This window comes from Acinonyx jubatus, chromosome B1, assembly GCF_027475565.1.
Source record: "Acinonyx jubatus isolate Ajub_Pintada_27869175 chromosome B1, VMU_Ajub_asm_v1.0, whole genome shotgun sequence".
Classification (NCBI taxonomy): domain Eukaryota; kingdom Metazoa; phylum Chordata; class Mammalia; order Carnivora; family Felidae; genus Acinonyx; species Acinonyx jubatus.
This window is the reverse complement of record NC_069382.1, coordinates 44,054,346-44,080,345: the sequence shown is the minus strand read 5'-3', so window position 1 is coordinate 44,080,345 and position 26,000 is coordinate 44,054,346. Positions and strand designations below refer to the sequence as shown.

The window sequence follows — 26,000 nt, the reverse complement described above, 5'->3', positions numbered from 1 at the left end:
GCAGAGATTGACATGGGCATTATGGCATGGGTGCGGTCAGAAGCAAGGGCTATTCTCACCCCCACCACACTTCATCCTGGTACCCCAGGTAGATCTCAATCAGAATTACTATCATCTGAGGAAACATCCAGGCTTTTTAATAATAAATTGCATAGGAATAATTGTTCTTCTAGAATACTCACCAAATCTGTTGGGCCCCAAACAACTTTGCTTCTTTGATACCTGTTAGGCATGCCACAGCCTACGAGAACTCCAGGGTACTGCAGGGAACCTCATCAGCTCTGGGGATTCTGGCTAACTCTGTTACTAACTCTTACTCTGAACATAGCACCTAATTTCTCTTTGCCTCCGTTTCTCTGATTGGTATCAGCCCTCTGAATAAGTTTCCTCATTTTTATGGTGGGAATACTAATGCCTTCTCTATTTTATAGAACAGAAGTGGGCTTGAAGGGGTCTCCAGAAACATCTACTCTTTCCTTTTCACTATGTGATGATTCTCATCACCAGTACAATGCATGGGGTTCTTCACCACCAAGCAATTCTGTGACACCAGTTGAGTGTCCTACAATCCAACTCAATTCTGACACTATCTACCTAGACATGGTGTCAGATCCCATAGGAAAGGGTTTAGTCCTATAAGACTGCCCATCTCCCCACTTCAGATGCCTCTCACAAGTCCAGGTTGTCACCTGTGCTTTTGATCCAATGGCTATAGATTGGAGGTTCCAATGATGGCCTCCTTGGGTTCGATTAATTTGTTAGAGTGGCTCACAGAACTCAGAGAAATATTTTAGTTACTAGATTACCAGTGTATTATAAAAGGATATAACTCAGGAACTGCCAGATGGAAGAGAGGCATAGGGCGAGGTATGAGGGAAGGGAGCAGATCTTCATGCCTTCTCTAGGTGTGCACTCTCCCAGCACCTCTACGTGTTCACCAACGTGGAAGTTCTCTGAACCCTGTCCTTTGGGTTCTTACGAAGGCTTCATTACATAGGCACAATCGGTTAAGTCATTGGTGATGGAACTGATGATGGAACTCAATCTCCAGCCCCTTACTCCTCCCAGAAATTCAAGGGTAGTCCTGAAAGTTACAGCCCTCTAATCACCAAGTTGACTATACCGGCAACCAGACCCCATCCTTAGGTGCAGTCTAGCTGTCACCTCATCAGCATAACAAAAGACAAATCTAAGGGTTTTAGGAGCTCTGTGCCAGAAACAGAATGAACATCAAATATGTATTTCTTTTTATAAATCACAGCGTAGGGGCACCTGGGTGGCTCAGTCGGATGAGCATCCAACTCTTCATTTTGGCTCAGGTCATGATTTAGCGTTGTGGGATCAAGCTCCACATTGGGCTCCATGCTGAACATGAAGCCTGCTTAAGATTCTCTCTACCTCTGTCCCTCTCCCCTCCTGTCACTCTCACTCTCTCTAAAATAAAAATAATAATAAAAACTAAATAAAACAAAAGACACTAGCAAATAAATAGATATAAAATATCTATAAATATCTATATCTATAATATAGATATTATAAAATATATTATAAAATGTAATAAAATATTTATATGTTTATATATATTACAAAATATGATAAAATATTTACATATTTATATATTATAAAATATAATCAAATATTTACATATCTATATATATTCTAAAATATAATAAAATAAGATATTATAAAATATAATATAGATATTATAAAATATCTATAAATTCCCTTTTGACCTTTTTGCTCATCCCAACCACCCTTTGTATCACCAAGCCAGAAGACAGAGGAGCAAGTGCCGTGATCAGATTTGCATTTAGAACACATGCTGCCAACTAATTTTATTTCCACACGAACAGAAACAAGGTGGTGGTAGACATAATGCAATCAAAAGGAAGACACTTGATGTGGTTTACCTTTTGTTATATCCAGCCGTTTTATGTTTTATTTTAAAATGAAGATGGATAATGTCAGCAAAAGAAGAAACTGTCGAGGAATTCAAAAATTGGCCTATAGTCAAGTTTATTTATCTTAGCCCCTCAACTTTGCAAAGAGAAGCAGCCACCACCCAAGAGGTTTACTGTCAAGCTGTGCCAGGCATTTATTTGGGTGTTAATCTAGAGGTAGGTGTGTATAAAGTCAGTAATAATTCAGTGTGGTGAGCACAGCATGCCTGGACATAGCCACCAAAGCACTTGGTTTGGTCTTCAGGAGCTTTGGGAAAGCTTTTCCCCCAAGGAGAATTCTAAGAGAAACTTTAAAGGGTAAGTGGGATTGCCAGGCAGAGAACTTGGGAGCAGACCTTCAAAGAAGAATTGGTTGGAAGCAGAGGGAAAGGGCCTGGAGTATTGGGAGCTACATCAGGGACACTTGACTACATGTGTGGCTACATCGCGGACCCCTGACTCTGTCTCACCAAGGCCCCCGAGGGTTCTCAACAGGGCAGCAAGTGACACGGTCAGAGCTGCATTTACAATGTGAGCTCAGGCAGCAAGGTGGAGCATGGTGCTGGGCTGTTCTGGAGCCCTTGGCGGTGGCCTACAAGAGGACCATGGAGGAAGAGGCCAGGGGCAGAGGTGGGGATTGGCCAGATTCCAGAGAATCTTCAAGATGGACCCTTTGCTAATCTCAAGCCAGACGTTACACCTTAATCACCAGTGTCCGTAAGAACTACATATTGACGGAGCTTGCATCTCTGTTGCCCCAAAAATGCAAGATTGGTAAATTTCAGTGACACGCGTGATTATTCAACATATATTATCTGCTGACTGCTCCCACGGAGAATGAGGAATTTACTTGAGGCAAACAGGAGTTAGAATCAACAATGAACATGTAAATAGATCCCTTTTTAATGCATTTACTGATCGCCCCTTGCTGCTTCTAACTTTATCTATTTCATCCAGATCGGCCCTTACCTCTGAAAGTTCTGCCACACACCACAGAAACGGCTCAGAAAGTTTTAAAACACACTCAGTCAACCAGTCATTGTGTCCACATAAAGCAAAACAAAAGACTGGATTGATGGGGATTAAATGATTTTCTTTTTAAATCTTTTTTGCTGTTTGTCATGGCTTTGGGTAGATAGATAATAAAATTATTACCTTCATCATCCAAGGAATTATAGCAAAGGGCTGGTCCTGTCTTGAAAAATGCTCCAGTAATGGTCGTACAGGAGGACCGTGGGCTCCCCTAGGAAGCACCAAGGCATTCTGCACTAGGTGGGAGGGAGGCAGGCCAAGATTGAGAGCCAAATTGCAACCCATTGGCACAGCACATATTTTTCCAATATAAAAGCAAATGGAGAATCCGTAAATAAATTGACTATATAAAAGTGTCCCTTTCTATTACCGCCTCGCCTTTTCCAAGGGGAAAACAAAACAACAACAAAAGAAGGTTTCTTTTCACGGCCCTCGCATAAAAATATCATTTCTTCTGGGTAATTTTATAGTACCAACAGCAGTCCATATCTATTTAAAATACATCCGCGGCCCGGCACCCAGACCCCCTTGCACAAATGATCCAGTAACCAGCATCAGCCCCACTGCAGAAGCAGCTGCCACATAATTACAACTTCTCATCACACATGTGGGGAAACAAGTTGTGGCGTTTGGGAAAGGTCTGCAAAAATAGGTGTCAGCCCTTAACTAATAGTGATTGTCCTTCCATTCTACTGTAATTTACATTTAATTCACACATTTCATTTCCATTTAAAATATGATTACAGTGTTTTGAAGCACATCTCACCTGTCCCCTCGAATTACAGGGAAATGAAAATAACAGGGAGCAGCAGGCTCCAGGAAGGCTGCGGGAGCCCTTGGCTGCAGGGTCGCCAGCTCGCGAGGCTCTGCGGGGTCAGAGGGGGGAACGGAAGAGACATGGGGGCTGTGGAGGGCACGGGGAGGGAAGCCAAATGGGGAGAAAGAGTAAGAGGTTGGGAGGAGTGGGCGACAGGGCGCAGGAGGTGGAGAGGGAAGGGACCCGTGGTGGGGAGGAGGGTGGGCAGAGAGTCCATCTTCTGAGGGCTCGAACACAAGCACGCTCGCTTTGTAAATTCAGTATTTTCTGGCACAGCGCCCACCTTTCATTTCATTCATTTCAGGTTCATGACCTAATCCTAAATACATGCAGCAGGAAACAGGTGCCTGTTAACTCTGAGGTCTGGTTTTCTCTACTCTGGAGGCAACAGAAAAGGATAGGAGAGGGGAAGGCGAGGGCTTCTATGGGTGGCTCAGGGAGGCCAGACAGCCTACTGGATACTAGACAGCCTACTGGATACTCGACAGCCTACTGGATGCTCGACACCCTTCAAAACCCACTGCCTCCCCACCTCCATCATGAAACCAGGGGCTCTGCAGCTGTTGGCAGCAGGTGAAAATATTTCCATGTGCTCCAGGTCAGAGGAGTAATTTATGTAACAAGATTCTTTAGGAATTCAGTGACCAAGTTCCTCCAGGTGTGGCCAAAAAAAAAAAAAAAAAAAAAAAGATGGGCTTGCCTTATAATTCATTCCAGCCAATGGCACCCAGATTCACAGCAAGATTTTGGTGCCTGCTTAGAGGCAGAAGGAAGGAGCCCTTGTTTATTCATAACAATCCCTAGATGGTGCCCTAAAAATCTTGGGAAAGGCAATGCATACATCAATACTCAAAAAACATTTATAGAGCATCTACTGTACAATAAGACTGAGCAAGGCAGCAATAATTCTAAATCTTTACTCACCTCAAACTTCCCATGTCCCACACGTCCTCCTTAATTTACCTCCTATTTCCTAAAAAAAAAATAGGCACCAGCACAGAGGAACTCCCTGTGTTGACATTAACTAATCATAAAACCTGCCTATGCCTCTCCCCTAGTCTCCTCCCCTTTCGATACAACAGAATCGCTGTTCACCCTCCCTGAGACCAGTCCTGGTATTTGAGCTTTACATAGCCTACTCTTCTACCTTGCCTTTTTTTCATATTCATTCTGTTTCTCCCTTTCTTGTATGTTTAACCTCTCTCTTGACTTGAAGCACTCCCAGTGGCTTGAAAACATGCCCCAATCTTTCAGATTAACCTCTCACGTCTATCCAGCTTTGAGCCAAACGCTCTCCTGCCACTCAAAGCAAACTTCTCAAAAGCATTATCTCTACCGTGGCAGAGATGGCTTGTTGCCCTACAAATGTCATACCTCTCTTCTAATTATAGAGCATGGTGGTGGCCCAGGCTCTATTTCCAGGCTTCCTTGCATCTAGGTATGGCCACGTCATTAGTTCTACCAATGAAAAAGGAGCAAAAGTTGGGTATAACTTCGAGGCAAAGGTTTTAGGAAGTAGCTTTCCCGGTGCTGCTTCCCCTAATAACCAGTTAGATGCAGACAACTGCAATGATGAGGTCCCACTAGGGGATGACGCTGTCAAAAAAAAAAAAAGAAATGAGACTGAATCCTTGAATCCTATCATGAGAGAAAGTTGCCCAATGGCCAGGGACATCCAGAAACACCACTCTTCCAGGTGCTGAAATTTTGGATTTTATTTGTTGCAAAAACTAGTGTTACTCTAACCAGTAAACTCAACTACCACTCATTCCCTTCCTCCAGAACCATCTAGTTTCCAATCTGTTCCTTGGAAACAGATCTCTATAAAACCACCAGTGGTTTCCAAGTTACTGGATTCAAGGCTACTTTTTAGTCTAAATTTTATTTGACCCCCTCAAAATATTCCACAGAGTTGTACAACTCTTCTTAAAAGGCTTTCCTTTCTTTCCTTGGTTTCTATGACACAAAACTCTTGCACATTTCTGCCTTTGTGTCTGGCTGCTCCTCGCTTCATAGGCTCAGGTTCTACTATCTAGTCTCAGAATTCTAAACACTTGACTTCTGCTTCTAACTGCATTGAATTACTGGAGTTGGACTTGCCCACCTACAATAAACAACTAGACAATTGGAAATATTGCATTTAAAACTGATTTCAAACATCTGAAAGTAGGCAGCGTAGGATTACAATCCCTGAGATTGTAAAACAGAAAAACAAACAAGGTGAGCCTACAATCACCCCAATTTTTGACAGAGGGTACCTTCTGGATTACATTAAAGAGAAGAAAAATAATAGCAGAAAACCGTAGACTCACTGAGTTGATGAGACAGAAATCAAAGTTGAGGAAGCAAAGGTAACTTGAATTTACAGGGCAAACCATCAAGAGAAGAGCGAGCTACACAGAAAAAGAGATTCCCTTGAGTCTTTGGCTGGATACTAAGGTGAGGCCACAAGCTTAACAATCCCCAGAGCCCAAAAAAGGCTGAGATATGCTCAAGTTCTAATCAACCAGACTGCCAAGACTTTGTTGAACACGCAGGGTACTCAGCAGAGATTCCAAAAAGGTCACACCAAATAAACATAAATACGCTAACCCTGGAGTTAAGGCTACTCTAAACCTAACCTAACAAAGCTTTAAAATAAGCTTTAGTGGAATTAGCTGATTTATAAGAATTTTTTTAATATAATTTGTTGTCAAATTGGCTTCCATACAACACCCAGTGCTCATCCCAACACCCAGTGCCCATCACCCACTTTCCCCTCTCCCCCACCCTCCATCAACCCTCAGTTCGTTCTCTGTACTTAAGAGTCTCTTATGGTTTGCCTCCCTCCCTCTCTGTTTGTAACTATTTTTTTCCTCTTCCCTTCCCCCATGGTCTTCTGTCCAGTTTCTCAAGATCCACATATGAGTGAAAACATGGTATCTATCCTTCTCTAACTGAAAGTGGACATCCCTGTCGTGTTCTTGATCTCAGGGGGAAAGCTCCCAGTTTTTCCCCATTGAGGATGATATTAGCTGTGGGCTTTTCATAAATGGCTTTTATGATGTTTAAGTATGTTCCTTCTATCCCAATTTTCTCAAGCGTTTTTATTAAGAAAGGATGCTCTATTTTATCACATTGTCTTTCTGCATCTATTGACAGGATCATGTGGTTCTTATCCTTTCTTTTATTAATGTGATGTATCACATTGATTGATTTGTGAATATTGAACCAGCCCTGCAGCCCAGGAATGAATCCCACTTGATCATGGTGAATAATTCTTTTTATATGCTGTTGAATTCGATTTGCTAGTATCTTGCTGAGAATTTTTGCATCCATAATCATCAGGGATATTGGCCTGTAGTTCTCTTTTTTTGCTGGGTCTGTGTCTGGTTTGGGAATCAAAGTAATGCTGGCTTCATAGAATGAGTCCGAAAGTTTTCCTTCCATTTCTATTTTGTGGAACAGCTTGAGAAGGATAGGTATTAACTCTGCTTTAAATGTCTGGTAGAATTCCCCAGGGAAGCCATCTGGTCCAGGACTCTTATTTGTTGGGAGATTTTTGATAACCTATTCCATTTATTCACTAGTTATGGGTCTGTTCAAATTTTCTATTTCTTCCCGTTTGAGTTTTGGTAGTGTGTGGGTGTTTAGGAATTTGTCCATTTCTTCCAAGTTGTCTAGTTTGTCAGCATATAATTTTTCATAGTATTCCCTGCTAATTGCTTGTATTTCTGAGGGATTGGTTGTAAAAAATCCATTTTCATTTGTGATTTTATCTATTTGGGTCCTCACTCTTTTCTTTTTGAGAAGCCTGGCTAGAGGTTTATCACTTTATTTTTTGAAAAAACCAACTCTTATTTTCATTGATCTGTTCTGTCTTTTTTTTTTTTTTTTGGACTATATATTGTTTATTTCTGCTCTGATCTTTATTATTTTTCTTCTGCTGCTGGGTTTTGAGTGTCTTTGCTGTTCTGCCTCTAGTTCCTTTAGGTGTGCTGTTACATTTTGTATTGGGGATTTTTCTTGTTTCTTGAGATAGGCCTGGATTGCAATATAATTTCCTCTTAGGACTGCCTTTGCTGCATCCCAAAGGGTTTGGATTGTTTTGTTTTCATTTTCATTTGTTTCCCTATATTTTTAAATTTCTTCTCTAATTGCCTGGTTATCCCACTCGTTCTTTAGTAGGATGTTCTTTAACATCCATGCTTTTGGAGATTTTTCAGACTTTTTCATGTGGTTGATTTCAAGTTTCATAGCATTGTGACCTGAAAGTGTGTATGGTATGATCTCAATTCTCTTATATTTATTTAGGGCTGTTTTGTGACCCAGTATGTGATCTATCTTGGAGAATGTTCCATGTGTACTGAAGAAAAAGTATATTCTGCTGCTTTAGGATGTAGAGTTCTAAATATATCTGTCAGGTCCATTTGGTCCAGTGTATCATTCAGGGCCATTGTTACTTTATTGATTTTCTATCTAGATGATCTGTCCATTGTTGTAAGTGGAGTGTTCAAGTCCCCTGCAATTACCACATTCTTGCCAATAAGATTGCTTATGTTTGTGGTTAATTATTTTATATATTTGGGTGCTTCGAATTCGGTGCGTAGACATTTGTAATTGTTAGCTCTTCCTGATGGATAGACCCTGTAATTATTATATAATGCCCTTCTTCATCTCTTGTTACAGCCTTTAATTTAAAGTCTAGTTTGTCTGATATAAGTATGGCTACTCCAGCATTCTTTTGACTTGCAGTAGCTTGACAGTTAGCTCTCCATCCCCTCACTTTCAATCTGAAGGTGTCCTCAGGTCTAAAATGGGTCTCTTGTAGACAGCAAATAGATGGGTCTTGTTTTTTTATCCATTCTGATACCCTATGTCTTTTGGTTGGAGCATTTAGTCCATTTACATTCAGTGTTATTATTGAAAGATATGAATTTAGAGTTATTGTGATGTCTGTGGGTTTCATGCTTGTAGTGATGTCTCTGGTACTTTGTGGTCCTTGCAACATTTCACTCACAGAATCCCCCTTAGGATCTTTTGTAGTGCTGGTTTAGTGGTGATGAATTCCTTCAGTTTTTGTTTGTTTGGGAAAACCTTTATCTCTCCTTCTATTCTGAATGACAGACTTGCTGGATAAAGGATTCTTCGCTGCATATTTTTCCTGTTCATCACATTGAAGATTTCCTGCCATTCCTTTCTGGCCTGGCAAGTTTCAGTAGATAGGTATGCTACTACCCTTATGTGTCTACCTGTGTATGTTGAGGCCCATTTATCCCTAGCTGCTTTCAGAATTCTCTCTATGTTCTCGTATTTTGCCAGTTTCACCATGATATGTCTTGCAGAAGATTGATTCAAGTTATGTCTGAAGGGAGTTCTCTGTGCCTCTTGGATTTCAATGTCTGTTTCCTTCCCCAGATTGGGGAAGTTCTCAGCTATGATTTGTTCAAGTACACTTTCAGCCCCTTTCTCTCTCTTCTTCTTCTTCTGGAATTCCTATGATACGGATATTGTTCCATTTGATTGAATCATTTAGTTCTCTAATTCTCCCCTCATGATCCTGGATTTTTTTATCTCTCGTTTTCTCAGCTTCTTCTTTTTTCATAATTTTATCTTCTAATTCACCTATCCTCCCCTCTGCTTCTTCAATCTGTGCTGTGGCCACTGCCATTTTATTTTACACCTCATTTATAGCGTTTTTTAATTCATCATGACTATTTTTTAATTCCTTGATCTCTGCAACAATAGATTCTCTGCTGTCTTCTATGCTTTTCTCAAGCCCAGCGATTAATCTTATGACTATTATTCTAAATTCTCGTTCAGTTATATTGCTTATATCTCTTTTGATCAATTCTTTAGCTGGCACTTCTTCCTGGAATTTCTTTTAAGGAAAATTGTTCTGTTTCGTCATTTTGGCTAGTTTTCTGTCCCTTATGAGTCTTAAAAGTTTGTTATGTGCTCTGCACCTGTAAGCACTGCTGTATTAAAAGGAGGTCATACACTGTCCAGGGCCTGCCCTTCAGGAGGTGTTTTTTTGGGGAGTGTTACTTGCTCTCTGTTGTTGTGGCTTTAGTTATTTTACTTCCCTCCTCATAGTGATGCTTTGGACCCTCCACCAGGTATGCTTTGATTTATTCCTCCAAGTAGCCCTGGAAAGGAAAACAAACAGACAAACAAACAGGAAACAAAAACACACAAACCAATAAAACTAACAAACAAACAAATGAACAAACAAACCAACAAAAAATCCAAAAGCCAAAAAACCAGAAACACGAGCACAAGTAAAGAACAGGGTGGAGGTAGTGCTGATGGAAGAGCACATACAAAGAGAGATACAACAGGGGCAAGGAAGAAGAAAAAATAAACATTGACCAGGCAGAGGAACTAAATGGCTTAATCCAAAGACAGAAAAGAAAGTAAAGAAGGAGGTGTAGAACATTTATCAAGAGAATGGATTAAATATGTCTGCTTAAAAAAACCAACAACCAAAGTAACCAGCCTAGAGGAGGGAAGAGATAAGAAGGAGAAAAGGAAGGAAGAATATATCTAAAAAAACAAGAATTGTCCCAGAATTAATCCAGGCAGTGCAGCAGCGCTGGTCTGGAGGAGGGGGCTGTCTGGTTCCTCAGCATCTATCCGGCTCCAGTAGATACACAGCTACCCAGTGCGGAGTCGCGTGGTTTGATGTAGACAGGTCCCACCTCCACTGTGGGCCCTGCTGTCTGATTCCTGAGGCCCCGCCTTGGTGGTGGTGGGGAGAATAATGGTGACCTCCCAGTCTCTTCTCCACAGACCCGGTGTCCTAAGTCACTCCTTTCGAGCTGTCCTCACTGTGCCGTGGGCACAGACAAGGCGGTCTGTTTTGCTCCGCTGACTCCTGTGCCCTGGCGCTTGGCTGAGATTTAAACTCTGGCTCCACGCACCCTGGCACTGGGGAAGCGCCTCTCTCTGCCACCGGATATGTGGTCGCTGGCTGGTTTTGTCCCGTGCCGCAGAACTTTAGGGGAGGGGACTGCTTTCTCCTACTGCGGACTGCGCCCCTGACCTAGCTACTGAGCCCAGGGTTGACTCCCCTCCTCCCCAGGTGTGCAAACAGAACAGATGGCCCCAGTCTAGAGAAAGCCCAGCAGTTAGAGATGGGATCCCTTTCAGTCCCAGTCAGAGGTTTTTCTCTTGTCCAGATACAGTCCTACACTTCCCCAGACGCTCTTTCTCTTCCTTTTGTCTCTCCACAGAAGGGGATTCCCTCCCCTCCGTGCCTATGCAGCCCATTTTTTCTCCCCCAGTTTGCCATCACCCACGTATGGCCCATTAGGTTGTCCCAGTGTCTCCCTGGTAGACTCAGTCTCTTTTCCTCTTTTCCTCTTGGGGTTCAAAGTCCTTTGGCTTCAACCCTTCTTTGTTTGAGAGACATGGGAAGTACGGATCCCCCTCCTTCTCTGCCGTGTTGGCCCCTCCAATCTTGATTTATAAGAAATTGAAAACTGCAAGTCAAAACAAATTTCACAATCTATATATGATAACAACAAAATCCAGAAACTTGACATTCTATCCTAAATATCCAACATCTAGTCAAGAACTACTAAAAATGAGGGGTGTCTGGGTGGCTCAGTCAGTTAGCATCCAACTTCAACTCAGGTCTTGATCTCATGGTTCATGAGATCGAGCCCCACATCGGGCTCTGTGCTGAGAGCTCGGAGCCTGGAGCCTGCTTTGGATTCTGTGTCTCCCTCTCTGTCTCCTGCTCAAGCTCTGTCTCTCAAAAATAAATAAACATTGTGGGGGGGGGGAAGAACTATTATATATGAGAAAACTATTTGGGAGAAAAGTCAAACCAAAGAAAGAGGTCTAGAAATAACAGAGATGGCAAAACAAGCTGACAAAAAAAATTTTTTTAAGTTTTTATTTATTTATTTTAAGATAGAGAAAGCAAAAGTGGGAGAGGGCAGAGAGAGAGGGGGGAGAGAGAGAGAGAGAGAGAGAGAGAGAGAGAGAGAGCCCCAGTCTCCTCACTGTCAGCTGATGAGGGGCTCAAACCCAGGAACCATGACATCATGACCTGAGCCCAAACCAAAAGTCACTTAACCAACTGAGCTACCCAGGCACCCCTAAGCTGACGAAGATTTTTAAATACCTATATAACTATGCACAAGATTTTAAAGAAATACATAAACTCAAGGAAGACTAAAGGAAATATTTTATAATGGTTTTTTTTTTATTATTTATTTTTGAGACAGAGAAAGACAGAGCATGAGCAGGGGAGGGGCAGAGAGAGAGGGAGACACAGAATCCGAAGCAGGCTCCAGGCTCCGAGCTGTCAGCACAGAGCCCGACACAGGACTCAAACTCACAAACCACGAGATCATGACCTGAGCCGAAGTCGGATGCTTAACCAACTGAGCCACCCAGGCATCCCTAAAGGAAATATTTTAAAAGAATGAAATGTAAGTTGCATAATTGAAAAATATGTTACCCTAAATAAAAACATTACACTGGCATTTAGACAGTAGATTAGATACCACAAAAGAAAAAAAGCAGTGAACTTTAAAGTAGCAATAGAAACTACCCAAACGGAAGGATAGAGAAAATAAAAATAAAAGCTGAAAAAAATGAACAGAGCCTCAATGACCTGGTGAATAATATCAAGCAGTTACTAGATAATTAGAGTCCTGCAATAATATGGAGAGCAGAAAAAATATTTGAAGAAATAATAATCAATTTTTTTCCAAGTTTAATGAAAACTATGAATGCACAAAGCCAAAAGACTTTAGTTAATCCAAAGCAGGATAAATACAATGAAAACAATATAAAAGTGCAATATAATCCAATTAATGAAAACCAGTGATAAAGAAATGGGGGTAAATATGAAAGATACGAATAACCAATATGATTTGTGAAAAAAAGGACATCACTACAAATCCTACAGACATTAAAAGGATGAGAAAATATTGTGCACAACTTTATGTCAATGATTTGGCAGCCCAGATGAAAAGTTCAAATTCAAACAAATTCTTGAAAATGTTTCAAATGTTTAACTAATAATATATTAATTTAGCAAAGTCACAGGATACAAGGTCAACATACAAAAATCAATTATACATTTTCTGGTAACAAGGATAACATGAAATTGAAAGTTTTAAAACACCATTCACAACAGCATAAAAATATGAAATATTTAGGAATAAATTTAACAACATTTGGGCAAGTCTTACATGCTAAAAAGTATATGACATGGCTGAAATAAATTAAAGAAGGCCTCTAAATGTAGAAATATATGATGTTCATTCAGTGGAAGAGCCAGTGTTAAGATAGGACTTTTCCCCCCAATTTATCTATGGATGCAAAGCAATCCCAAACAAAATCCAAGCTGGATTTTTTACAACCTGATTTTAAAATGTATTTGTATAATGGAATATTAGCCATAAAAGAATGAAATCTTGTCATTTGCAACAACATGGATGGAACTAGAGAGTATAACGCTAAATGAAATAAGTCAGTCAGAGAAAGACAAATATCATATAATTTCACTCATATGTAGAATTTAAGAAACAGAACAAATGAGCAAATAAAGAAAAAAAAAGGACATACAAAAAAACAGACTCTTAAATACAGAGAACAAATTGGTGGTTGCCAGAGGGGAGGTGGCCAGGAGGACTGGGGGAAATAGGTGAAGGGGATTAAGTATACACTTACCATGATAAGCACTGAGTAATGTATATAACACTGCATGTTAATTATACTTGAATAAAAAAAAAAGAAATGAAAGGCAAAAATAATTAAGGTGGTAAATTTTATGTAATGTGAAATTTACCATAATTTCCTTTAGAAATTTAAAAATTAGAAAATGAAGAGGCACCTGGGTGACTCAGTTAGTTAAGTGTCCAACTTTGGCTCAGGTCCGACTTTGGATCTGGTGGTCCGTGCATCAGGCTCTGTGCTGACAGCTCAGAGCTTGGAGCCTGCTTTGGATTCTGTGTCTCCCTCTCTCTCTGCCCCTCCCCCACTATGCTCTGTCTCTCTCTCTCTCTCTCTCTCCTTCAAAAATAAACATTAAAACAATTTTTTAATTAGAAAATTTAAAAATAATAAAAATTTTTAGATGTCAAAAAAATGTATGAAAATTCAAAGGACCTGGAATAACAAAACAATTTTTTTCAAAAAATAAAATATTTAGAAGACTTACACTAACTGATTTCAAGACTTATAAAGCCACAGTAATCTAAACAGTGTGACCTATCATATTTCTATATATATGGATCACTGGTACAGAATAAAGAATACAGAAATAGATCCATCCATATATGGCTAATTAATTTTTGACACAGATAGAAATATAATTGAGTGGGAAAGGATAGTTTTCTCAACAGTGGTGCTAGAACAACGAAATATCCTTTTTTTTTTTAATGAACCTCAACCCTGACCTCACACCATTCACAAATATTAACTCAACATGTGTCATAAAGCTAAGTGTTAAAAGCTGAAACTACAACACTTCTAGGAAAATACCTTAATCGAATTTCATCAAATTTACAAATTTCTGTTCTTAAGTGAACCCTGTTAAAAAGTTTGAAAATCGAAAAGATACTATCCACAGATTGGCAGAAAACTAAAGATATACATGACAGAAGACTCTTGTGCAGAAAACATATGGAACTTCTATGACTCAGTAAAAGACAGAGACGTCAATGAAATAAATAATGGACGGAATAGTTGAGCAGACACTTCCCAGAAGACACTTAACAGTATTAGTCATCAGAGCTATACAAAGTAAAACCACTGACCTATGCCATATCACACCAAGTAGAAAGGCTAAAATTCAGAAGATGGACAATATCAAGTATTGGCAAAGACATGTGGCAACTGAAAATCTCATAGGTTGCTGATGGAAGCGGAAAATGATGTAACTACTTTGGCAAACTCTTGGCAGTTCCTTGTAAAGTTTACATTTACCTTAGCACCCAGAAATGTCAGTCGTAGATATGTATCCAAGATAAATGAAAGCATGTGTTCACGTGAAGACATACATGAATATTAATAGCAGCTTTCTACATAATAGCAAAGCCTGGAAAAAAATGCAAATGTCCAACAATCAGTGAGTGGGTTACTTAATCTATGGCATAGCCACCCAGTGGGATACTTGCAATAAAAAGATTGAACCTCTGATACTTGCAATAGTGTGGATGAATCTAAAAAACATTTTGATAAGTGGGAACAAAGCCATACACAAAAGAGCACACTGCATGATTCCATTTACATGAATTCCAGAATAAGCAAAGCTAGTGCTTAATAACAGAAAAGACATCAGTGGTTACCTGGGGTTAGCATGGGGGAAGGGCATCCATGATTCCAAATGGTGCACAAGAGAAATCGGCAGGGTGGACAGTGATGGAAATGTTCTATATCTTGATTGCAGTAGTGGCTACATGGGAATATATACCTGTGAAATCTCACCAAAGTGTACATGTAAAATGGGTGCAAATAAATAGATAAATAATAAAATACAAAATGTTATGGTATGTAAATTATAATATACCAAATCCTGAACATGCTCTATGACATGCTGGATGATCTATCCCCTATCTCCTTCCACAGCCCACCTCACCTCCCACCACCCACACCCCTCTGTACCCTACGCCGACTGGCTTTCTTTCCCTCCTGGAAAAGTCAAGATCTCTCCAAATGCCAGACCTTGATTTTTTTTTCAATTTTTTATTTAAATTCTAGTTAGTTAACATACAATGCAATATTGGTTTCAGGAATAGAATTCAGTGATTCATCATTTACATACAATACCCAGTGCTCATCATGACAAGTACCCTCCTTAATACCTGTCATTCATCACCCATCTCGCCCAACCCCCACCCACTCCCTCCATCAACCCTCAGTTTGTTCTCTATGGTAAAGAGTATCTTATGGTTTGTTTCACTCTCTCTTTTTTCTCCCCTCCCATATATTCATATGTTTTGTTTCTTAGACCCTGATTTTTTTTTAACTAGATTAATCATAATCTTTGATTCATGATACACGTTCATCATAGGATATGTGTGGCCTGTTTTAATTTAATTGTCTACTTAAATTTTGTTTTTACAACAGCTTTCTTCTCACTACACTGTTTCTTTCTAGGTAATCTTATCAACTTCCACAATTTTAATCCCCACCCACATATCCATGACTCCCTTGTACATCCTCAGCTAACTCAGATCCCATGGAAGTTATGGAGCCCAATATCCAGCTGCCCACTGGCATATCTCAAAAGCATCCAAATCCAACATAGTCAAAACTAAACTCACTTTCTTCTCAGTAAATAGCCCACCATCCACCTCCTTCACAAATAAAATGGAGGCATCATCATTGACTCTCATGCCCCATATTCTATCTAAAATTATCAGTTTTTACTTACTGTTATTTAAGTTCACCTGCTTCTCTCATTATCTCACCTTAATCCATGCTACCATCACCTCTTACCTACAGTAGATACAGCCTCCCAACCAGCCTTCCCCATATTCTCTCTGACCACCACTAATAAAATACCCATGATGCAGCCAGAATGAGACCTTTGAAATATAAAGACCATGTCATCATACTACCCCATTAAATCCAAGTCATTAACAGGCCCTATGAGATCCTACATAGCTCTCTCCCCTACCTCTCACCTGAGCCCCATCCCTTACCTCACACACTCCTCTCTCAGGCATGTGGCTTTTTCTCATCCCCTCCCCCAAGTACATGACTTTTGTTTTCTAATCTCAGAGAAGCAGAATTGTATCAATCATAATCTTCACTTAATGACTCATTGTCATCATTGCTCAGATATAGGATGGCTTATTTACTTATTTATTTCTTTAGGTTGATAAGTAATTTTTTTTGCAATGTCATGAGCACTCATAATCCCACTGACCAAAACAAAAGCAAACAATCTACAGCAAACCATCTGGTGACCTCACATCTCATCATCATGGTTACCAGCCATCATCCTGAATCTTGTGTTTACCATTCCCTTGTCTTACTGTTTCTGGAGTGTGTGTGTGTGTGTGTGTGTGTGTGTGTGTGTGTAAAATACAGCACATATTTCTAGAAGTAATTCTAGCTGTTTTGACTTTATAATAATAGTTCATACTATATTATTTGGAGACTTGTTTTCTATTTAATATTACATTACTAGAGTTTATCCATATTGTTGCATGTTATGGTTGTCCATCTGTTTAATGTTCAATATGCCATTGTGTGGACATACTGTAGTTTACTTACCCACTCTTCTGTTGATCACCAATCACATTGTTTCCTGGTTTGCTTGGTTTTTGATTAAACAGTACTGCCATGAACATTCTTACACGCGCCCCTTGGTACATTTCTTGGTGTGCATTGATGGATGTATGGGTTGGTTTTATGTTTGGCTTTAGGAAGCACTTGGAAGCTGACTGCCAAAGTGGTTGCCCTGGTTCACACCCCCACCAGACATGTGTAAAAGACCCCATGGTTCCATATTCTCTGCAACACTTGGTATGGTCAGCTGTTTATTTTTTTTATTGAGGTATACTTGACTTATAGCATTAGAGTAGTTTCGAGTGTACAACATAATGATATTTGTATGATATTTCAATATTTGTATATATGGTGAAATGACCACCACAGTAAGTGTAGTTGACGTTTGTCCCCACACACAGTTACAGAATTTTCTTTCTTGTGACGAGATCTTTTAGGGTCTACTCTCTTAGCAACTTTCAAGTATGCAATACAGTATTATTAACTGTAGTCACCTGTACATCCTATCCCCTGGACTTACTGATTTTATAACTGGAAGTCTGTAACCTGTGACTCCTTTTCACTCCCAAGCAACCACCAATCTGTTCTCTGTAGCTATGAGCTTGGTTTTTTGGGTCATTTTTTTTTTAATTCTACATGTAAGTTGTCAGCCTCATTGCCAGTCAATGCTGTAAAATGGTATCGGCAGTTCCCTGATCACTAATTAGACTGAACATCTCTATATGTGTTTATCAGCCACATATGTTTCCTTCCATTATTTTTGTGTGTCTTTTGCCTATTTTCAGGAGATTGCTTTGTGCTCTTCTAGTCGATCTGTAACAGTCCTTTACATACTCTTCATTGTAACCCTTTGCTGTTTCTGTCTATTATAGATATGTTCTCGGGCCCCAGGCTGCCCTGCCCAACTGAGATGCTCCTCCTTTTCCAATTCAACAGGTGAAGTCCTAGTCAACCTTCAGGTCTCAAGTATCACTTCCTCAGGGAAGCCTTCTCTGATTTCCCTAATTTGATCAAATGCTACTATTTAATGCTCTCATAGGATGAGGTAACACTCTTTGGCATTTCTACAGCTCTCACCTTTACATGACTTCTGTGATTCTTTCATATATGCTCCACGAGGGTGAAGGCGCAACTTTTCGTTTGCTTATATTTATTTACTGTGACTTGACACAAAATGGCCCTCAAATACCTTTAGATGAATGAGTGTTACATTTGTATGTGTGTTATCTCACACCTGCCCAAAATGCGGTCCCAGTCATGCTGGGCAGGCCTCCAATCTCTCCCTGTCCAGTTAGTTTTCTCTGTCTTTACCCACACCTCTTCTTGCTTTGTGCTTCCACTAAGCCTTACCGGGCACAAGGAAGGAATGTCTGTTTGAAGAGCTTATCATTCCACGGGAGGAGAAAGTCAGATGAAATGGGACCAGACCTGAAAGACACTGAAGATAACCCAGAGGGGCGGGACGACCACTCTCCCACCCCGTCACGACTATATAGGGAAACCAGGAGCGCAGAGGCCGTGCTCATTCATTCTGTATCTTATTAACTCATGACGAGAAGGCCATCACACAAAAGGTGTTTGGTTTTATGCGCCAAATGCCTTTGGTTTTATGGAGCCAGAAACCATTCTGGAGAACGATGGTGAACGGGAAGTGGGCTCTGGGAAGGGGGAGGGGCAGGTGCCCCACGCACCTGTTGCACAGCTTCGCGAGGCCGAACCGCGCTTGGAGAGGCCAGACCGATCCGGCAGACACGGATCCGGCAGCCCTGCACTCCAGTCCCTCAGCCGCCCGGTCCTCCAAACAGGCCTGGCAGAGACCCCACGAGGCCGTCTTCTGACCGCCATCCGCCTTTGCTGCAAACAGGTTCTTCCAAGCTGGCCTCTCCGCAGACGGTACTCCTTAGGCTCTTTTTCATTTCTGTCAGGAAATAAAATGGCCGAGAAGACACCCTTAGACTCCTTTGCCACCAGCGCACCCCTCTGAAGGACAAGCACTGGCCTGGGAGCTGCCGCCTATCCGGCAGAGGCTCACTCTCCAGCCCAGGACGGGGAGAGCGAGGCTCAGCGCAGCATTGCTGTTTTCCCTTCACTGGGTCGGTAAACATTCTGGCCATTTTGAAGTATTATTTCCCCCTTTAGGACAATGTACTTGGGTTTGGGTTCTTTTAGCTTTGTTTATGCAGTAATGTTTCCAGCAAGAGGGATGCACCTGTTCCGCAAGCCCATTAGACTCCGAATTGCTTCTCCCTGAGCAGAGGCATGGAGGAAAGCCGGCCTTGGCACTCACAGCACACTGCGGAGGAAGACAGGGCGCCCGCGTCGCAAAGACCAAGCTGTAACCTTGAGCCACAAGCCAAGTGGCTGGGCGCTGGGAGAGGGAGGCGGGTGGTGCCCGGAAGAAGCTGAGGCTTAGCGAGCGAGGGAGGGGACATGCCCAAGGTCACGCTGCCAATTAGTCGGGAAGTTGGAGTCACGGCCACAGAAAGCCGGTCTGTCTGACTCCAAGCCCACGCTCTCCCCCGAGCTGTTATGTCTTGGAGCTGCCTGAGGAAAGGGAGAGGTGGGGAGACAGGAGGGCAGCCCTTCCAGCAGTCACAGGCCTGTGCCCCCACAGCTAAGGGCTGTCTTTGTATCTTATCTCCACGCGAAGGAGGCCCCCACAGGGCTGCTTACCGAGCACTTGGGAGGGGTGAGAGAGGGAGGGAAGTGAACGGGGTGGTCCCTCTAACTCATTCTGGAAGCTTCCTCCAGCTCTGAGGCCCATCAGTTGCTCCAGTTCCTCCTCCCACCTCTCCCTCCTGCAGAAAAGACCAAGGGCATCCTGACTGGGGGTGGGAAGGATGGAATCACACGCCCCCCACTCGGGCCTCCGGCATCCGAGGCGCCCCATGTTGGAGGTGGTGGGGGGAGACTGCTCCATAGGCTTGCAGGGTCTTTTGTTTGGAGTGTCAGAGCCACAGCTCAACACAGAAGCTGCTCCTGGGCCCCGGTGACTTACTTTGTCATCTGCCGCCTCTTGTGCAGGTGTGCGTATTTTAGCTGGAGGAGCCCAGGCATGGAAATCGCTCTCCCTGTGCCCATATATTATCAGTATTTTTTAACATGTCGCTTTCCAAGCAGGTAATGCATTTGCAGAGACAGTGATCTTTCATCGGGAGATTACGATGATTTGTGTTCTCTGTCTAAATTCCAGCATAAATTTCAGAGCCAGCGAGGCATTGGCTTGTGGCAAGAGCTGCGTTCTGAGATGTGGCAAGCTATCTGCACACACCTCAGGCTCACAGCCATTCGTCCTGATTAGGGAAAGGCTTTGAAATTCTTCCTTGTGCCTCACCTTCTTTATTTTTTCCAAATTGCTCTTCCAGCAGGTCACCTTGGCAGCTGGTGGCAAGCCTCAAGTTACGTTGGCCGGGCTGGTCCCAAGCAGAGCATTTACGCAACTCAACCTCTAGAACTCCTGGTTCTGCTGAAATTAGCAGGGTGGCTTGGGTCAAGTCACATAAGCCTCCAGGCTTCGGTTTCCTCGTCAATAAATTGGAATTTGTAATCCCAAATTCACAGGGTTAATAGGACGATTAAATACAAGAGCACAAAGGAGAAGTCCTCCCGAGGAGGAGGGACTCAGAAGACTCGGAAGACGGTCCCCTCGATCAGCTCCAGTTCTCTGAGTGGGTGATCTGAAATTTCCCGAGGTGTCTCTAATCAGATGGCTATTAAATCATCTCTGTGTCTATTGCTTTGCACCAGCTGCCGTAACGACATACCACAGACTGGGGGGCTTAACCAACAGCAATTTATTCCCTTGCAGCTCTGGAGGCCGGAAGTCTAAGATCCACATGTTGGTAGGCTTGATTCCTTCTGACACATCTCTCCTGGGCTTGTAGAAGGCCACCTTCTCCCTCTGTGTATGTGTCCCGATCTCTCTCTTACAAGGACACCTATCATGCTCTTGGGGCCCGCCCCAATGACCTCATTTTAATGACCTCATTAAAGACCCTATCTCCGAATACAGTCACATGCTGAGGTGCCAAGGGTTAGGATTTCCACATATGAATTTGGGAGCAATACAGTTGAGCCCGAACCACGTCGTTCAAAGCACAAATACACGATGCACAACTCTGAGGATGTCTCAAAGTCAGACCAAGAGTATGGGGATCCCCCCCGCCCTGCAAAAGTTACAATGCCTTCCTTCTGTATCATGATGATGCTTTGTTTGCAAAGTCCCGTCTCGGTGTCTCCATGCGGCCCCTCAACTGACAAATGGAAAAAGCGAGAGGGGAGAAATGAGCCGGGGACTTAGGGTCCCACAGGTGCTGGGTCTGGAACTGAGATGTGTGTCTCCTACCTCTCTCTGCATGTAACTGCACCTCACCCCGGAGAGGTTTTCACCTCCAAACACACACCAAAGAGGGCAGATGGCCCCCAGAGCAGACGTGTAAGTGCCTTGGGGCAAGCCTGCCGTGTGGCTGGCCTGCTTGCCTGTCCCTGTCCCTCCGTTAGCACCACACCCCTTACAGTCCCAGCAGTGACTGCTCTCCACCAGCTCAGCCATGGAGGGTGATTGTGTGGGCCCGGAAGCTTGCCCTGACGCTAAGCCGAAACAAACCACTTCCCTGGGTCTTGGGGCTGGCGGGGGGATTGTTTTGTTTTCTTCTGTTTTGTTCGTAAAACACCCTTTGTACCCAGCCGTGGCCAAGACAGCCATGGCCAAGAGGGATGCAAGGACGATTGTGCTACCTGGGCAAACACAGGGAGAGGAAAACTTGGCTGTAATGTCAGCGGGCATAAGAAGCAGAGCTGTGGAAATCCCTGACAAAGCTGTAGGGAAGAAAGGTACAGATGAGGCACCGAAGCAGCTCCAGCTACCATACCGCTGTGCCCAGAAATGGTTCTGGACTTAGGCCACCTGATTCCCAGGACTACAGTCGGCTTTGTCTCAAGTCCAGTCGTATAGGTACACATCTCCAAGGTGGCAATATCTACTCTTCTCCAGAGTCCCAAATTCCCCAAAGCTTTTTACTCGCCAGCGAGTAGATGTGCTGGGGAGGACAAGTATTTACTTTTGATGGACTTCCTGTGGGTCAGGTGGCCAGCAGCAGAAAGAAGCGGGAGAGGACTCAGGTTCAAGACCAGTTCTGCCAACTGGCCGGCCCTGAAACTGGCCAGACCTCTTACCATCAGGGTCAGCTTCACCAGAGAGGCCAAGAAGCCCCCTGATGTAGTTTTGAAGAGCATAACCTTTAGGGTTAGCTAGACCTTGGTTCAAAGGACTTACCAGATATGTGACCTTGACCCCATTGCTTACCTTCCCTAAGTGGATCTCCCCACTGGTTTTAAGGAAAAAAAAAAAGAGCCAAAAATGCCCACATGTCAGGGATGCTACAGCCAGAAAGAAGGTAGCATTTGTGAAAGTGCCTGTTGTACCATCAGGGAATCTGTCCTCTTCCCTCCCGGGCGGAGCTTTATTGAGCAGGACGGAAGGTTGGTAACGACTGGAAAGCCGAATGATGGGACTCGTGTGCCCTGGAGCCATCACAGCCACCATCAGGCTCACTGTCCATATGACAAAGCCCTGATCTCCCCACTTTCTCTCCTTCCTCTCTCCTCTGGGGCCTGGCAGTGTCCAAAGACAACTATTCAAAGTCCTGTAACCCCCAAGTGGCCAGATCACGCGAATCAAAGCAGCAGGCTCTCTGGCCGCAGAGAGGCGGGATTACTCTCTTTCCAGGCCAATAACAACAGCACCCCTTGCACAGCTGCATGGACCCCCATCCCAGCCCTCCTCAGCCTTCAATTCATGGAAGCGGGCCCAGGTTCTCCAAGAGCGATTTTGTCCTCTGAATGCTCTCTCGGGGCACATCCTCAGGGCTGGAGGAGGGCTGGTGTTGGGGGAGAGACTGGAGACAGGGAGCAGAGAAAGGTCACTTGAATGGAGATAACACTTGCACTTGTAATCCGCTCCATGGCAGCAGCAGACATGAGTTTTCAGATGGCAGGGAGCCAGCGCCTGGTTAGAAGCGGGACCTCGGGGCGCCTGGGTGGCTCAGTGGGTTAGGCCTCCGACTTCAGCTCAGGTCACGATCTCACAGTTCATGGGTTCAAGCCCCGCGTCAGGCTCTGTGCTGACAGCCCAGAGCCTGGAGCCTGCTTCAGATTCTGTGTCTCCCTCTCTCTCTCTGCACCCCAGACCCACTCACTCTCTCTCCCTCTCTCTCTCTCTCAAAAATAAATAAACATTAAAAAAAATTAAAAATTAAAAAATAAGCAGGACGTCGGAAGGGTTTGTTGACTGAATAAGCAGATGCCCAGCCTCGAAACCACATCCAGACTTTGCCCCAGTCGGAAGGACCTCTCTTCCCTATTTCACTATAGTTCTTTGTAGCTCTATCACCAAAATCAGCGGGAGAGTCAGGAGACTCTAAGTACCTTGAGGGCAGAGACTAATTCCTGAGGTTTGAAACTCACAAAGAAATTGCTCAGTGATTGCTAATTTATTTCAAGATAACATGTCCCATCAATAGCCCTGCCACCAAGTCCTCACCAGCTTCCAAGTTCCTGGGACATTCACTTCTGATTAAAGTCATCTCCATGGGGTGCCTGGGTGGCGCAGTCGGTTAAGCGTCCGACTTCAGCCAGGTCACAATCTCGCAGTCCGTGGGTTCGAGCCCTGCGTCAAGGCTCTGGGCTGATGGCTCAGAGCCTGGAGCCTGTTTCCGATTCTGTGTCTCCCTCTCTCTCTGCCTCTCCCCCATTCATGCTCTGTCTCTCTCTGTCCCCCCAAAAATAAATAAATGTTGAAAAAAAAAATAAAAATTAAAAAAAAAATAAAGTCATCTCCAGTTTCTATGTTTAACTATTATTACCTAATGGACAATACTTGATCTTGAGCACACATCACCAAGAAGGGCTCTCTAGGAGTTCAACCTCAGAAATGTTGCCTTGTCGAGGTAGCAGGACCCTCAAGGCTGACTCCCTTTTCCAGCCTACTTGTTGTACGTAAGGAAATATTTTGAGAGAAGTTGATCTCATTTTTACTTTCTTTTCTTTTTTTTTTTTCTTTGTTTTTGGATCGTTCAAGCCATAGCCAGCAAACCCAGAATGTAAATCGTAAAAAGTGGGGTCAGAGAATCTTGGGCTGGGAAGGGCTTTTAAAATCCATGTGAGGATTTTCCATATTGTTGCCACCTTCACCCTCTGGTCATTGGAAAGGAAAGCACAGACACGTGATCTCTACCTTCTTTTCCGTATCGACACTAAGTTTGATAACATTTCTGAGCAGACACTCACCATTGACAAGCACATTGAGTATGCCACAACTTGGCTAAAGGGGAAACAGAAAAGACCCTCTTACCTAGTGTCACAGGTACGCATAGGATAGTGGGAGAGCACCCACCTCTCCCCAAACCACCTTTTCTCGGGTAAAACCCCAAACGGGGCCCGAGACGGGAATGGCTGCAGGTAACTTCTCAGAAAAGAAAAAAAAAGAAGTGTTGCTTTCAGGCAGCACAGTATGCAACTCCCCACCCACATGTCCACCCCCCTCCTCCATTCCATCCACCACACCCTTCCAGAGGGATTCTTTGATCAGTATCTGCTCCAAGAAGGGGAGGGCAAGTGGAGAAACAAGCCGGGAACATTCAGTAAACAGTATTATTAACCCATAGGCTGGCAATAAATCAGGGCAGGAAGGTGACCTCAGCGGGCTGGAGTAATCCTGCATGTCAGGATGAATTTATGAGGCCAATTTTATTGGCCTGCATGACCCAGGCTCCTTGGAGACGTCTCAGTAACAAATCCAATGCACTTCATTTATGAGCTGTGTACGGTGTCAGCCGTGGGGCCCGGCCAGAGCGCCCTGACCACCGTCTCCAAGGGGGCTCCCAGGAGTGTGGCCCTCAGGGAAGCAGTGGCCCCGCTCCATCCTGTCACTCGCTGCGAGCCAGCCAGACCTGCCCTAGGAGTCGTCACCTGCAGACTGCTCGTCCCAGATTCTCCTTCTGCTCCACCCCGAGAGCCAGTTCAGTTCAGCTGGCAGCGAGGTCCTGTCCCTCTTCTTACAGAAGGAGAAGGTTGGACTCCGTGTGGCTCAATGGGGGGCACTAGAGGCATCCGGGGGAGTCCGGATCTTGCCTCTTGCAGGACTTAGCATCTCTGATACCGACGAGTACCTGTCAGTAGCTCCCCCACCGGGTCACTGGATCAACCCAAAGTGCCCCAGAACCCACACCTCCAAATGCCCTCACTTGACAATTATTGGAAGGTAATATCTAAGGTCCTCCCCAGGCACAGAGATGCCAAGTGGGTCCGCGAAGGATCCAGTTCTCCCTCCACTCGCCACCCTGGGAGCAGAGAGGGAGATACTCCTGCCAGTGGCAGCTAGAGGGACCTCAGGACCAGCCAGGGGCCATCCCAGCAAGAGGAGGCAGCAGGAGCCCGGCAAGCCCTTTGAGCAGAGGGCCTGGTGTGTACCTGGCCTTCACCTGCTCTCTGTTGGCTCCAAGACCTGGGCGGAAGACGTTTAAGTCTATTTGACTGTCCCTGTCATCGTAAGGTTTACGGATGGTTAATTTATTCTTTATAGCACAGTCATTGATGGCTGTTAAATCACAAATGAGAGCCAATAAAGGGTGAATTGCAGCTGAAATTACACTGTTTATATGACAGCAGAGTGCCGGCTAAAAGATTCATATGCTGCTGATGAAGTATGTTATAAATTTTAATTACCATAGTTTGTACAAATGACATGTTTGAAATGCTATTGAGTAATGTGACCCTGATAATGAAACTATAAAATAAATCATTAACTTTCCGAATGAGCTTTTTTATTTCAGTGCTGCACAGAGTAAACTTTTCAGTGGATTCCAAATCCGTGTCTTTACACCCCCTCCCTCCGCCCCTGGCCTATCCGGGCTTCTGTCCACAAAGGCTGGGGACAGGGCGGGAGGAGGCTGGTGACCCTGGGGCGTGAC

General features: G+C 43.6%; 1 long non-coding RNA gene across 2 annotated transcripts; it reads right to left on the bottom strand.

The window, feature by feature from the left end:
• Positions 1-15,305: 15,305 nt before the first annotated feature.
• On the bottom strand, positions 15,306-21,225 carry LOC113601255 (uncharacterized). 2 transcript variants are annotated; one of them, XR_008295990.1, is made up of 4 exons: positions 19,241-21,224; positions 18,723-18,949; positions 18,382-18,459; positions 15,306-16,774 (listed from the first exon to the last, which is right to left on the bottom strand). It is a non-coding gene; the product is annotated as an uncharacterized LOC113601255 (long non-coding RNA). The 2 variants fall into 2 exon arrangements; XR_008295989.1 differs by having other exon boundaries at positions 18,382-18,949; positions 19,241-21,225.
• Positions 21,226-26,000: the final 4,775 nt, after the last annotated feature.